The sequence below is a fragment of the Canis aureus genome, chromosome 25 (assembly GCF_053574225.1).
Source record: "Canis aureus isolate CA01 chromosome 25, VMU_Caureus_v.1.0, whole genome shotgun sequence".
NCBI classification, from domain to species: Eukaryota; Metazoa; Chordata; class Mammalia; order Carnivora; family Canidae; genus Canis; species Canis aureus.
Window position 1 is genome coordinate 26097928 of NC_135635.1, and position 14853 is coordinate 26112780.

Consider the following 14853-nt stretch of genomic DNA (forward strand, 5'->3'; position numbering starts at 1 on the left):
CCAAAGCAAGAATAATTATCCTTGCCTTGCTGTGTCATCGGAGTGTTGGAGGATAATATACATAAGTCAATAAATAATATAGGACTCTGTACATTTCACATTATCTTATAAATTAACATATCATGCATGTATATTATTTATGCTAGCCCTATTCAAAGACAAGTTTAAGTGGATGACATCATCAAGTAGACCATAAAACATATGTTGAGATATGTTGAGTAATTAACGATGTTTAAGTATAAGAATAATAACTAGCTCATAGTGGGTGCCCAGTTAACATTTGTTGTATAAGTAAAAGAACTAATAGACAAGAATAAGGAATGCATGGGGAATATGTGAGAAATTACTAGGCATTTTGATCAAGCATAGTCTAAAATTAGTGCACAATGAGTGGCAAGTATTTTGGTGGCAGTTATATTGTTGTATAAATAAATGTCAACTCTATTTATGATACAGTAGGTAGTATTTATACCTGCATATTATTTTCTCAAGCAGCATCATAAAACATACTTATTGGGTTTTTCATAAGGTTCTGATAAAATTTTACTACAACATTTTACATTAATATATATGACACACATTTGGTGTCCGTTGAAGAGACATGATAGGTGGGAGTTAAATTTCATAGACACCTGCCTCAGACTTAAATGTAGGTCACAAAGGACAACCTTTTCTATTAGGGACCCTGGGGCACTTTTAAATCTCATTAATGAGACAAGATGAAGACACGGAGAGAGAAAGAATAGGAAACCTAAAACTCTTATTTGAGCCCTACCACGCAATTTGTTCTCCTAAATCCAAGCCCCGTTTCAAACATTTAGCAGGTGTCAACGTTCTAATAAGATTGGTTTTTCTTTCTGTCATTCATTATCCTCATGCTTCCCCACCTTACATACACCACACATCCACCCCGGCCTCTCATTTAAGAAGTTGATTGGAGAATTCTTGGCATAACAAAGATTTTGAGAGTTCATTTTGTACATTTCCCTGTTTCTGGGCAGGAACCTATCTGAGGCAATCCAAACCCAAGTGAGACAGTCATGCCCACAGCCAGAGAGCCTGCACCCTCCCATCCCCTCTGTCATCCTGTAAAAACAGAAAATTCTTCTTTATGTTCAATCTCCATCTCTTTTCCATCAATATTGACCTCTATTTATCACCTATTCTTATCGGGAATGGGATACACAAACTCTTGAAAGCTTCAGAAAATTTTCAAATGCCCACCTGGTAATATTGTTCCATTTGCCAATCACTCCAGGTCTCTGGAATATAGGACTCATATATTATGTCAATAACCCATTAAAAATAATTTAAAAATCCCCTAAAAAGCTTTAGTTTGGTTCCTACCCAGGTATAACCACTTATTCAGTCATCTGGTCTCTCCTTAAAACTTTTGAAAGATGAGAGGTGCCTCGGTGGCTCAGTTAATTAAGCATCTGCCTTTAGCTTAAGTCATGATCTCAGGGTCCTAGGGTGGAGCCTTCCATTGGGTTCCCTGCGCAGTAGGGAGCCTGCTTCTGCCTTTCCCTCTGCCTGCCACTCCCACAGCTTGTGTGCTCTCTCTTTCTCTGCCAAATAAATAAATAAGATATATTTTTAAAGCTTTTGGAAGATGGAAGTATCCTAATTTCCAGGACAGACAGTTAAGTACTCCTATTTCATCCCCTAACCTCCATAGCCTCCTCAATTAGTATCATCAAGTTATCACTCATTTGATTAAGGGACAGTACAACCCTGAGGCAAGGCATGACTACCATGACCTCCGAGTCCCTTTCAGGCCATCATATGAAGAAGGGGAAACAGAATTGGCAGTTCCAACCCAACCAATGCTTGTCCCACAGGAGCCCCTGAGCCCAGGCAGACTCTAGGGTAGGTAAGGAAGGCATTTTACCAAAATGGGCAGTGTGCCAAATCCCAGCATAATGACTGACACAGGAGGCCTGGAGACAGGAGGGCAGCCAAGACCTATGCATACTTCTCCTCTTCCCCAAATTCAATTTCCCCAGCCTAGGTCCCTCCTTTTGTGCTCCTAATTCCAAATTTTTCAGATTTTCCATAGAGCTCATCTGTTGCCAAGCAACTGTCATCCATTACCTAAGACCAGTTTTCTTTTTTCATCCAGAATCAACCTGACCACATGACACATGCATTCTAACCTGCCGATACACAAGAAAATCTAATAAAAGTGATCTCTCTCCTGTGTTGGAAGGCAGGCATGCTCAGCACTACATATGATGAGGAGTCAGTCAATCTGTCGGAGTGATGCATGATTAACAAAACGATTAGGCCACAGATCTAAAACTGAGGGATTAATAATCTATTTCTATGTCTTAATCCATCACTTGGTTCCAAACATAGTAGGGGGAAATGGGGTGTTACTTACTGGACCTCTACAGTTCCAACAATGGATTGTAAGGAAAGTGGGCAAGATGCAGGTTCAGATCACATGCAGTAGACAGATCTAGTTGAGAGAATAACAGGACAGAAGAACCAGAGGAAATCCTAGAACTTTGTTAATAAACAGATCAGATAAGTCAGAAATGGTCAGTTCTGATCCAGTTACACATAAATATAAGCAGAGCATGGAAGACACTGAGAGGCTTATCCAAGCCTACATTGTTGGTTAGTGGTAGAAACCAGACCAGGACCCAGGACACGTGGCTCTCAGCAGTGCACTTTCTGAGCTCTGCTGAGCAGACAACAATAGAGAAAGTTGAAAGTCCAAGAATGCAGATGTCACCAAGTGGAAGAAGCAGCCCCCAGGGTTTTCAGCATGGGTAGTGGGTTCAAGGTCAAAGTGCTTTGTGCTCAGAGGAAAACACTGGCTGCAATCCACCTCTGCATGCTCTGTTGCCCCCTCACACAGCCACAGCTCAAACTACACAGCTGGCTCTGTGTGCTCTGAACTCTGCTTCATTTTCTTGTGCTTTTCCTAGTGTTCCCTCTGCCTGCACTCTCTCCCTGCTTTCCCTGTGTGGAATATCCTATCTGTCTTTGGAGAGAACCAATTCAAATGCCATTCCTCTGCAAAATCTTCTCTGGTTTCACCAATCAATTCTCACCACTGTGCCAGCCACAAAAGATTTCCTCAACTCTGAATTTGCAAGACACATTATCTGCTTATTACTTATGACAATACTCTGTGTTACAGCTATGCTTTACCCCTTGTATTAGAATTTAAGCTCCTTAGAAATAAGTTAGAGAAAGATAATTATCATATGGTTTCACTCATATGAGGAATATAAGAAACAGCACAGAGGATCATAGAGGAAAGGAGGGAAAAACAGAATAAGAAGAAATCAAAGAGGGAGATAAACCATGAGAGACTCTTAACTATGGGAAAGAAACTGAGGGTAGGTCGGTAGGGGGATGGGGTAACTGGGAGATAGGCATTAAGGAGAGCACATGATGTGATGAGCACTGGGTGTTATATACAACTGATGGATTTCTTAACTCAACATCTGAAAATAATGATGTTCTATAAGATGGCTAATGGAATTTAAATTAAAAAAAAGAAAAAGCAAAAAGAATGAAACTAAGAATTTAAGCTCCTTAAAGTCAGTGATCATATTTCATATTTGGGGGGATTTCTTTGTTTCTTTTATTTTTATTGAAGTATAATTAACATACAATATTGTTATTTTATTCTTATGTATACAATATAATGATTCAGTGATACATATTCAGGGCTCATCAATATAAGTGTTTTCTTAATTCCTTTAATCTATTTCACCCGTCCCCCCAACCATCTCTCTGCTGGACACCACCAGTTCCCTATCTTTAATTCTGTTTTTTTTTTTCATTTATCTCTTCTTTTTCTATGTTTTTTTGTTTTATTTCTTAAGTAAATATATGAGTGAAATCATATAGTATCTGTTTTTCTCTGACTTACTCCACTTTACATAATAGCGTCTAGGTATATCCATGTAGTTATAAATGGAAAGATTTCATTACTGAATTATACTCCATTATATAAACTATGTAAATATGTATTTATATATATTAATACATACATACACTACATCTTCTTTATGCATTTATCTATCAATGGTCATTTGGGTTGCTTTCATATGCTGGCTTTTGTAAATAAGGATGCCATAAACATAGAAGTGCATATATCTTTTTGATTTCATGTCAATAAAACATTTTACAGCAAAGGAAATCATCAACAAAACAAAAAGGCAAAGTACCTAATTTGATATTATAAGACCTATCTCCAATAAGGGATTAATTTCCAAAACACATAAGTATTTTCCATAACTCAATACCAAAAACAACCAAATGATCCATTAAAAAATGGGCAGAGGACCTGAATAAACATTTCTCCAATGAGAACATGTGAGATGGGTAATAGACACAGGAAAACATGCTCAGCATCACTAATCATCAAGGAAATGTAAGTTAAAACTACATAAGATATCACTTTACATCTGTCATAACAACGAAAAAAAAGTCAAGAAATAAAAAGTGATGGTGAGGATGTGGAGAAAAGGAACCCTCATGCACTGCGAGTGACAATATATTGGTGCAGACACTATGTAAATGAGTATGAAAGTTCCACAAAAATTAAAAATAGGAGGCAGGGCAGGATGGCGGAAGACTAGGGTCCCCAAGTCACCTGTCCCCACCAAATTACCTAGATAACCTTCAAATCATCCTGAAAACTACGAATTCGGCCTGAGATTTAAAGAGAGAACAGCTGGAACGCTACAGTGAGAAGAGTTCGCGCTTCTATCAAGGTAGGAAGACGGGGAAAAAGAAATAAAGAAACAAAAGGCCTCCAAGGGGGAGGGGCCCCGCGAGGAGCCGGGCTGAGGCCGGGGCGAGTGTCCCCAGGACAGGAGAGCCCCGTCCCGGAGGAGCAGGAGCTGCACCGACCTTCCCGGGCGGAAAGGGGCTCGTGGGGAGTTGGAGCAGGACCCAGGAGGGCGGGGATGCCCTCGGGCTCCCGGGGACACTAACAGACACCTGCGCCCCGGGAGAGTGCGCCGAGCTCCCTAAGGGCTGCAGCGCGCACGGCGGGACCCGGAGCAGCTCGGGGGGCTCGGGGGCGGCTCCGCGGAGGGGGCTGCGGGGCAGGAGCAGCTCGGAGGGGGCTGCCGGGCGGGAGCACGAATCCAACAGCACAGGCCCCGGAGCAGTGGGCCCCGGAAACAGCCCAGGATCCGACCTCTCCCCGGGACAGGCAGAGGCCGGGAGGGCCCAGGACAGCGAGGACGCTACTGCCGCCGGGCGCCCCGAGCTGAGCAGATCAGCGGCCCCGCCCCGGAGCCTCCAGGCCCTGCAGACGGAGAGCTCAGGAGTTCCTGCGGGGGCTGACTCCAGGGCTCCAGAGGTGGCCGCCGCCACTGTGGTTGTTACTCCTGGGGCCTCACGGGGTAAACAGCCCCCACTGAGCCCTGCACCAGGCAGGGGGCAGAGCAGCTCCCCCAAGTGCTAACACCTGATATCAGTGCAGCAGGCCCCTCCCCCAGAAGACCAACTAGACCAACAGGGGAAAAACAAATTATTGACCAAGCAACACTGGAAAGTTCCAGGTGAACTCGAGGGATTTACAGTATACAGAATTAGAGGCTACTCCCCCTTGTTTTTTGTTTTTTGATTTCTGTTTGCTTCCCCCCCCCCCGTTTTTTCTTTTTTCTTTTCTTTTTTTTCCTCATTTTTTCTTTCTTTTTTCTTTTTTTTTTCTTTTTCTTTCTTTTTTCTCTTCTCTCTTTTTCTCCATTTCCCAATACAACTTATTTATGGACACTCTGCACTGAGCAAAATGACTAGAGGGAAAAACTCATATCAAAATAAAGAATCAGAAACAGTCCTCTCTCCCACACAGTTACAAAATCTGGATTACAATTCAATGTCAGAAAGCCAATTCAGAAGCACTATTATACAGCTATTGGGGGCTCTAGAAAAAAGCATAAAGGACTCAAGAGACTTCATGACTGCAGAATTTAGATCTAATCAGGCAGAAATTAAAAATCAATTGAATGAGATGCAATCCAAACTAGAAGTCCTAATGATGAGGGTTAATGAAGTGGAAGAACGAGTGAGTCACATAGAAGACAAGTTGATAGCAAAGAGGGAAACTGAGGAAAAAAGAGACAAAAAATTAAAAGACCGTGAAGATAGATTAAGGGAAATAAACGACAGCCTGAGGAAGAAAAACCTACGTTTAATTGGGGTTCCCGAGGGCGCCGAAAGGGCCAGAGGTCCAGAATATGTATTTGAACAAATCCTAGCTGAACACTTTCCTAATATGGGAATGGAAACAGGCATTCAGATCCAGGAAATAGATCCTCCCCAAAATCAATAAAAACCGCTCAACGCCTCGACATTTAACAGTGAAGCTTGCAAATTCCAAAGATAAAGAGAAGATCTTTAAAGCAGCAAGAGACGAGAAATCTCTAACTTATATGGGGAGAAATATTAGATTAACAGCAGACCTCTACACAGGGACCTGGCAGGCCAGAAAGGGCTGGCAGGATATATTCAGGGTCCTAAATGAGAAGAACATGAAACCAAGAATACTTTATCCAGCAAGGCTCTCATTCAGAATTGAAGGAGAGATAAAGAGCTTCCAAAACAGGCAGGAACTGAAAGAATATGTGACCACCAAACCAGCTCTGCAAGAAATTTTAAGGGGGACTCTTAAAATTCCTCTTTAAGAAGAAGTCCAATAGAACAATCCACAAAAACAGGGAGTGAATAAGTATCATGATAACACTAAACTCATATCCTTCAATAGTAACTCTGAACGTGAATGGGCTTAATGACCCCATTAAAAGGTGCAGGATGTCAGACTGGATAAAAGCGCAGGACCCATCTATTTGCTGTCTACAAGAGACTCATTTTAGACAGAAGGACACCTACAACGTGAAAATAATAGGTTGGAGAACTATTTACCATTCAAATGGTCCTCAAAAGAAAGCAGGGGTAGCCATCCTTATATCAGATAAACTAAAATTTACTCCGAAGACTGTAGTGAGAGATGAAAAGGGACACTATATCATACTTAAAGGATCTATTAAAGAAGAGGCCTTAACAATCATCAAAATAAATGCCCCGAAAGTGGGAGCTGCCAAATATATCAATCAATTAATAACCAAAGTAAAGATATATTTGGATAATAATACACTTATACTTGGTGACTTCAATCTAGTGCTTTCTACACTTGATAGGTATTCTAAGCACACCATCTCCAAGAACCGAGAGCTTTAAATGATACTCTGGACCAGATGGATTTCACAGATATCTACTGAACTTTACATCCAAACTCAACTGAACACACATTCTTCTCAAGTGCACATGGAACTTTCTTCAGAATAGACCACATATAAGGTCACAAATCAGGTCTGAACTGATACCAAAAGATTGGGATCGTCCCCTGCATATTCTCAGACCATAATGCCTTGAAATTGGAACTAAATCACAACGAGAAGTTTGGAAGGCTTTCAAACACGTGGAGGTTAAGGACCATCCTGCTAAAAGATGAAAGGGTCAACCAGGAAATTAAGGAAGAATTAAAAAGATTCATGGAAACTAATGAGAATGAAGATACAACCATTCAAAATCTTTGGGATACATCAAAAGCAGTCCTGAGGGGAAATACACCGCAATACAAGCAATGCTCCAAAAACTGGGAAGAACTCAAATACAAAAACTAACCTTGCACCTGAAGGAGCTAGAGAAAAAAACAGCAAATAGATCCCACACCCAGCAGAAGAAGAGAGTTAATAAAGATTTGAGCAGAACTCAATGAAATCGAGACCAGAACTGTGGAAGAGATCAACAAAATCAGGAGTTGGTTCTTTGAAAGAATTAATAAGATACATAAACCATTAGCCAGCCTTATTAAAAAGAAGAGAGAAAAGACTCAAATTAATAAAATCATGAATTAGAAAGGAGAGATCACTACCAACACTAAGGAAATACAAACGATTTTAAAAAGATATTATGAACAGCTATACACCAATAAATTAGACAATCTAGAAGAAATGGACACATTCCTGGGAAGCCACAAACTACCAAAAGGAACAGGAAGAACTAGAAAACCTGAACAGGCCAATAACCAGGGAGGAAATTGAAGCAGTCATCAACAACCTCCCAAGACACAAAAGTCCAGGGCCAGATGGCTTCCCTGTGGAATTCTATCAAACGTTTAAAGAAGAAACCATACCTATTCTACTAAAGCTGTTTGGAAAGACAGAAAGAGATGGAGTACTTCCAAATTCGTTCTATGAGGCCAGCATCACCTTAATTCCAAAACCAGACAAAGACCCCACCAAAAAGGAGAATTACAGACCAATATCCCTGATGAACATGGAAGCAAAAATTCTCAAGAAGATACTAGCCAATAGGATCCAACAGTACATAAAGAAGATTATTCACCATGACCAAGGAGGATTTTTCCCCGGGATGTGAAGCTGGTTCAACACTCCTAAAGCAATCAATGTGATTGAGCATATCAGCAAGAGAAAAAACAAGTACCTTATGATCTTTTCAATAGATGCAGAGAAAGAATTTGACAACATACAGCATCCATTCCTGATCAAAACTCTTCAGAGTATAGGGATAGAGGGAACATTCCTCAACATCTTAAAAGCCACCTAGGAAAAGCCCACAGCAAATATCATTCTCAATGGGAAAGCACTGGGAGCCTTTCCCCTAAGATCAGGAACAAGACAGGGATGTCCACTCTCACCAGTGCTATTCAAAGTAGTACTAGAAGTCCTAGCCTCAGCTATCAGACAACGAAAAGAAAAAAAAGGCATTCAAGTTGGCAAATAAGTAGTCAAACTCTCCCTCTTCGCCGATGACATGATACTCTACATAGAAAACCAAAAAACCTCCCCCGCAAGATTGCTAGAACTCATACAGCAATTTAGCAGTATGGCAGGATACAAAATCAATGCCGAGAAGTCAGTGACATTTCTATACACTAACAATGAGACTGAAGAAAGAGAAATTAAGGAGTCAATCCCATTTACAATTGCACCCAAAAGCATAAGATACCTAGGAATAAACCTAACCAAAGAGGTAAAGGATCTATACCCTAAAAACTATAGAACACTTCTGAAAGAAATTGAGGAACACGCAAAGAGATGGAAAAATATTCCATGCTCATGGATTGGCAGAATTAATATTGTAAAAACGTCAATGTACCCAGGGCAATTTTCACGTTTAATGCAATCCCTATCAAAATACCATGGACTTTCTTCAGAGAGTTGGAACAAAATATTTAAGATTTGTGTGGAATCAAAAAAGACCCTGAATAGCCAGGGGAATTTTAAAAAAGAAAACCATAGCTGGGGGCATCACAATGCCAGATTTCCGGTTGTACTACAAAGCTGTGGTCATCAAGACAGTGTGGTACTGGCACAAAAACAGACACATAGATCAATGGAACAGAATAGAGAATCCAGAAGTGGACCCTCAACTTTATGGTCAACTAATAATCGTCAAAGGAGGAAAGATTATCCACTAGAAAAGAGACAGTCTCTTCAATAAATGGTGTTGGGAAAATTGGACATGCACATGCAGAAGAATGAAACTAGACCACTCTCTTGCCCATACACAAAGATAAACTCAAAATGGATGAAAGATCTAAATGTGAGACAAGATTCCATCAAAATCCTAGAGGAGAACACAGGCAACACCCTTTTTGAACTTGGCCACAGCAACTTCTTGCAAGATACATCTATAAAGGCAAGGGAAACAAAAGCAAAATGAACTATTGGGACTTCATCAAGATAAAAAGCTTCTGCACAGCAAAATAAACAGTCAACAAAACTAAAACACAACCTATAGAATGGGAGAAGATATTTGCAAATGACGTATCAGATAAAAGGCTAGTTTCCAAGATCTATAAAGAACTTCTTAAACTCAACAGCAAAGAAACAAACAATCCAATCATGAAATGGGCAAAAGACATGAACAGAAATCTGGGAATGTGAACTGGTGCAGCCACTCTGGAAAACTGTGTGGAGGTTCCTCAAAGAGTTAAAAATAGACCTGCCCTATGACCCAGTAATTGCACTGCTGGGGATTTACCCCAAAGATACAGATGCAATGAAACACCAGGACACCTGCACCCCGATGTTTGTAGCAGCAATGTCCACAATAGCCAAACTGTGGAAGGAGCATCGGTGTCCATTGAAGATGAATGGATAAAGAAGATGTGGTTTATGTATACAATGGAATATTACTCAGCCATTAGAAATGACAAATACCCACCATTTGCTTCAACGTAAATGGGACTGGAGGTTACTATGCTGAGTGAAATCAGTCAGTCAGAGAAGGACAAACATTATATGGTCTCATTCATTTGGGGAATATAAAAAATAGTGAAAGGGATAAAGGGGAAAGGAGAGAAAATGACTGGGAAATATCAGAAAGGGAGACAGAACAAGAAAGACTCTTAACTCTGGGAAACAAACTGGGGGTGGTGGATGGCGAGGTGGGCAGGGGATGTGGGTGACTGGCTGTTGGGCACTGAGGGGGCACTTGACGGGATGAGCACTGAGTGTTATTCTATATGTTGGCAAATTGGACACCAATAAAAAATAAATTTATAAAAAAAATTAAAAATAGAACTACTTACCATATGATCCAGTATTTCCACTACTAGATATTAACCCAAAGAAAACAGAAACATTTTTTCTAGCTCTTTTATTAACAATTTTTCTAAAGCTAGTAAGCAGGTAAGACACAATTGTAAAGTAGACAGTTTGAAAAACAAGAAAAAGACCTAAGACACATCCGTCACTCTACAATAAATACACAGCTCTGTTAGTGTACCGTGGCCAACATCTCATGGAAGGCCTTGCTTTGCATGTGCTAGGAGTATTCCCCATTATCATTCAGGGGGCCACAGTGCATTCAGGTGTGATGATACCAACCAAATATGTACTAGTTGAGTTCAAGATCTACAGTTTTGGCCCCAACTTAAGTGAGATTAGCGACCAAGCTGCTCTGGATCCCATAGCCAAAGTAGAAAGTAGATAGCACACCCAATCAGCAACCAGACACCAAATAGGGCCCAGGTGCCAGCTGTCATCTGCACCATAAGATAAACATTGAGAAAGATGCTCAGGAGTGGGAGGAGAGGCAGACCAGGTACCTTGAAGTGAAGGGGAGTGGAGTTCTGTGGCTGTCTCCAGATGACCCCGGTGATCCCAGTGATGAGCAGCAGGAGGAGCACAACCACTGTGATCCACACTGGGTCTCCAGAACGCAGATATGGCCACTGGGCCAGCACCAAGCAGAGAAGAGTCAGCAGCAGAACAAACAGTGAGGAGCAAACAGAGACAATCCGGCCAGAGAGTGCGGTGGGGGTGGGGCTGCCTGGAAAGAGTAGTCCCTGTAAAGTCAGCTTCTCTGCTATGGGTCCATTCTCTTCCTGCACCTCTGCTTCATTTCTCTCACTCTCCTCCTGCACCTCTGCTTCACTTCCCTCACTCTTCTTTTTGGGCAGATACCTGATGATGAGAACCCCAAAGGATATCAGAGAGAAAATTACCAGAGACACCAGTGACCTGAGACGCATAAGGTCAATGATTCCGAAAAAGAAAGCCATGATTGCTGCAATAATAACAAAGACTACAATGGCTGTGATGTGAAAGCATATGCCAGTTTGGATCCTGGCAAGGACAGGGAACAGGAGGCCATCCTCTGCCATCTTGGATATCACCCGAAGGAAGAAGAATGTAAAGCCAAAGATGTTTAAAAAAATATTAGATAAAATTACAAAAGCTACAACATAGTAGGCAGGGACCCAGCCAATATGAAGAAATGTCTCTAGCAAGGTGCTCCCAGGGTGGAGCTGGTAGTAAGGCACCATAAGTGTAAATGCTGCAGAGACACTAGAATACATCAAAGTGGAGATGAACAGTGAAATCACAATGCTCATTGGGATGGAACGCTCAGGATTCTGGGCTTCTGCAACTCTGGTAATAATAATGGTGAAACTACTAAAAGCATAGAAGCAGATAGCTGTTCCATGGAGAATACCCTGGAAGCCAAAAGGTACGAATCCTCCAGAGCCCAGAGGACCCAAGCTAGAGGTGTCATTGAGTCCAGCCTTTATGTAGTCCTCTTCTGTGAGCTTCCAGTTGTGCAGGTCCCCCTTTATGAAGCCAGAGATGATGATAAAACTGAGAACCAAAATGTTCACTGATGTGAGAACTTTGGTAACAACCAGGAAAAGCCGTCTAATGTTTGAAGTCAGCCCTTCCATGAACACCATCACAAGGCCCACAACAAAATAGCCTAGAATTTGTATAAAGTTCTGGGAAACATGCAATGAAATGCTCCTGTGCAAGATCTGAGAGAGCTGGTTCCCAAAAAGGCTGTCAAAAGCTAAGGTCCAGGCTCGGAAAACTAATGCTATATTAGCAACATTGGTAAGGATGAGATTCCAGCCGGTGATGAAAGCCCCAAGTTCACCTACAGTGACATAAGTGTAGAGATATGAAGAGCCAGAGTGGGGAAGCCAGGCACTAATCTCTGCATAGCACAACCCAGCCAACAATGAAGTTAGGCCAGCCACCAAAAAGCAGATCACAATGGCTGGTCCTGCTATAACTCCAAACACCTCCCCAGCCAGAATACAAACATTTATACCCATTGTGTAGCCCACACCCAGGGCCACTAAATCCAGAGTGTTCTGAGTTCTGGCAGGGGCAGTCTCAGCCACAGATTGCTCCAGCGGATGTTTGTGCACCAGCTTTTTACCAAATCTTCGAAGTACCTGACGCAGCATTCTAGCTGGAATTGAAGAGGATTCTAGAATCAGAGAGCTGTAGCAAATCCAAGGGTCAAATCGCAGATCAAGTTCAGTGAGGCTAAGTTAAGCAGAGTTGGGTTGGGGCTGCCTCGATTGGTTGCTCAGGCTTCAAAGGTGCTGTCTCATATTTCTTCTGGTATGTGTCATCCCTTCACGATGCCTAAAACATAGTAAACAATAAATTTTTACTGAACTCATTATTCAACCCACCAACCAAAGCTCAGAAGTCCCATGTCACCTGTTGCAGCCCAAATACAACAGAAACTGACACCAAAGGACATCATAGCAAAATAAACCCTGCTTTCCACCCAGAAAAAGTGCCAAATACCTCCCAACATTCTCCTTTTTTTGCATACCACATGACATAAACCCATCTCAGTTCATTTAACTCGTGCAGTTTCATGTAGTAATTAAGCTGCAAGACCCAACAGAGTATAAATGTACAATAATTCACATATGGGATATTTACAAGGTTCTTGAGTTTGAGTAATGACACATTAATTCACAGACTAGATGTTTCATTGCAATTACAGAGCCATTTGTATATATCATCTGAGTTTAAAATATAAATATTAGTCTCCTGTTCTTACATCCTTGGGCACCAAATCCCTGGCCAAGGTCAGATGGTACTTTGATCCCCATTTTTCCTCATTCTGCATCATCCACTTAGCTGTACTTATGGCCAAGAATGTACAGTCCACCACTTCTGTGAGGAGGGGAAATGAAAATAGAGATAAAGATGAGAGAAGAAAACAAAATGCATTGCAAAGGGGCCTGACAGCAAGTGATGGTACGAACATGCTATGACTGAGGGAAGGACTGAGCCTACTCTGTGCATTGTAGATTGCACACAGGAATTGCAGGAGATAATGTTTTGATAGGACCTGGTAAAGACCCTGATAAATGGCAAGCATTCAGGAGATTTAACATGAAGGGAAACCAGAGTCCTGTGATTGCCAGGATATGGAGAATACAAAGAAGAAATACCTGCTAGGAAGAGGGGGGATAACAGGGAAGATAGAGCACCCTTCCTCTAGCTTCCTGTGAACCCATGTCCCTTTTCCCAATTCCTCTTTCTCCTTCAGCTCCTTCAAGTGTACTGGAGGCTTCTATAGTTAGCACTAACGATGCTTGTACCACGTTTCTCTCTCTGGGGAGCTGTCCTAAACCCCCTACCTCCCAACAAAGACATAACAGTGGTTCTTCACATTTGTTGAATCACAGACCCCTCTGAGGTGGGTCACCTTAACAAAATATCATACACTCTTCAAATTCCATCCATGGACTGAGCAGGATCGCAGCGGAGGACCATCTGAATGGCAGGGTCAGAGATGGTCAATGCTTTTGATAATTTCTGTTTCCCTCAATTGTGTTGTGCAGTGTGGTGCTTGCACTCTTCCTACTTTTACTGAAGATGGGGGAGAGTAGATCTACGGACAAAGTATGAAGATAACCAAAGAATCAACATAAAGAACAAAATGTATGGGAACTAAATAATCATATTTTATTTCTCCAACAGAATCAGGTAGAAGGCAGAACAAACAAATGAACAACCAAATGCACAGAAGAGAGAGCAAACCCATAATTGGGAATCCTGAGAGAGCCTGCTACAAATTCAGCTTATAACAACACAGAGAAACATTGTTCTCAATCACCATGTTCAGAAATGTTCTTTCTCCGTACACTAATCTGCGATTATTCTAATAGTTTTGTTTAGTCCAGACCCTCTGACCCAGCTTTCAGAGTCCCGCCCCTAATTCTTCTCCTATCCTCAGGCCCATCACCTCCTTCCTTACTCAGCTCATCACATCCTGACTTACCCTTCCTGGGATAAGCCTGTGGCCTGGGTAAGTATGTGCCCTGCCAGGGACGCCCTTCTCACTCCTTCTGTCCAGTCTTGACCCTCTAGTTCTTCTCAACCTTATTCTACAACCTTCCCCCTACATCTAAAAAGCCTTTCCTAAACCATCCTGCCTGATCCGCATCCCCAATCCTCTTCCCCTTCCCACCAGCACTTATAGCCTGTCCTGATGCTCATTTGAAACATTTTCCCTTTCTGTCAGCTGGTGTCC

The 14853-nt window shown here is 41.8% G+C and overlaps 1 pseudogene; it reads right to left on the minus strand.

Moving 5' to 3' along the window:
• Window positions 1-10749: 10749 nt before the first annotated feature.
• Window positions 10750-12241, minus strand: LOC144297495 (cationic amino acid transporter 3 pseudogene; annotated as a pseudogene).
• Between the last annotated feature and the right edge of the window lie 2612 nt (window positions 12242-14853).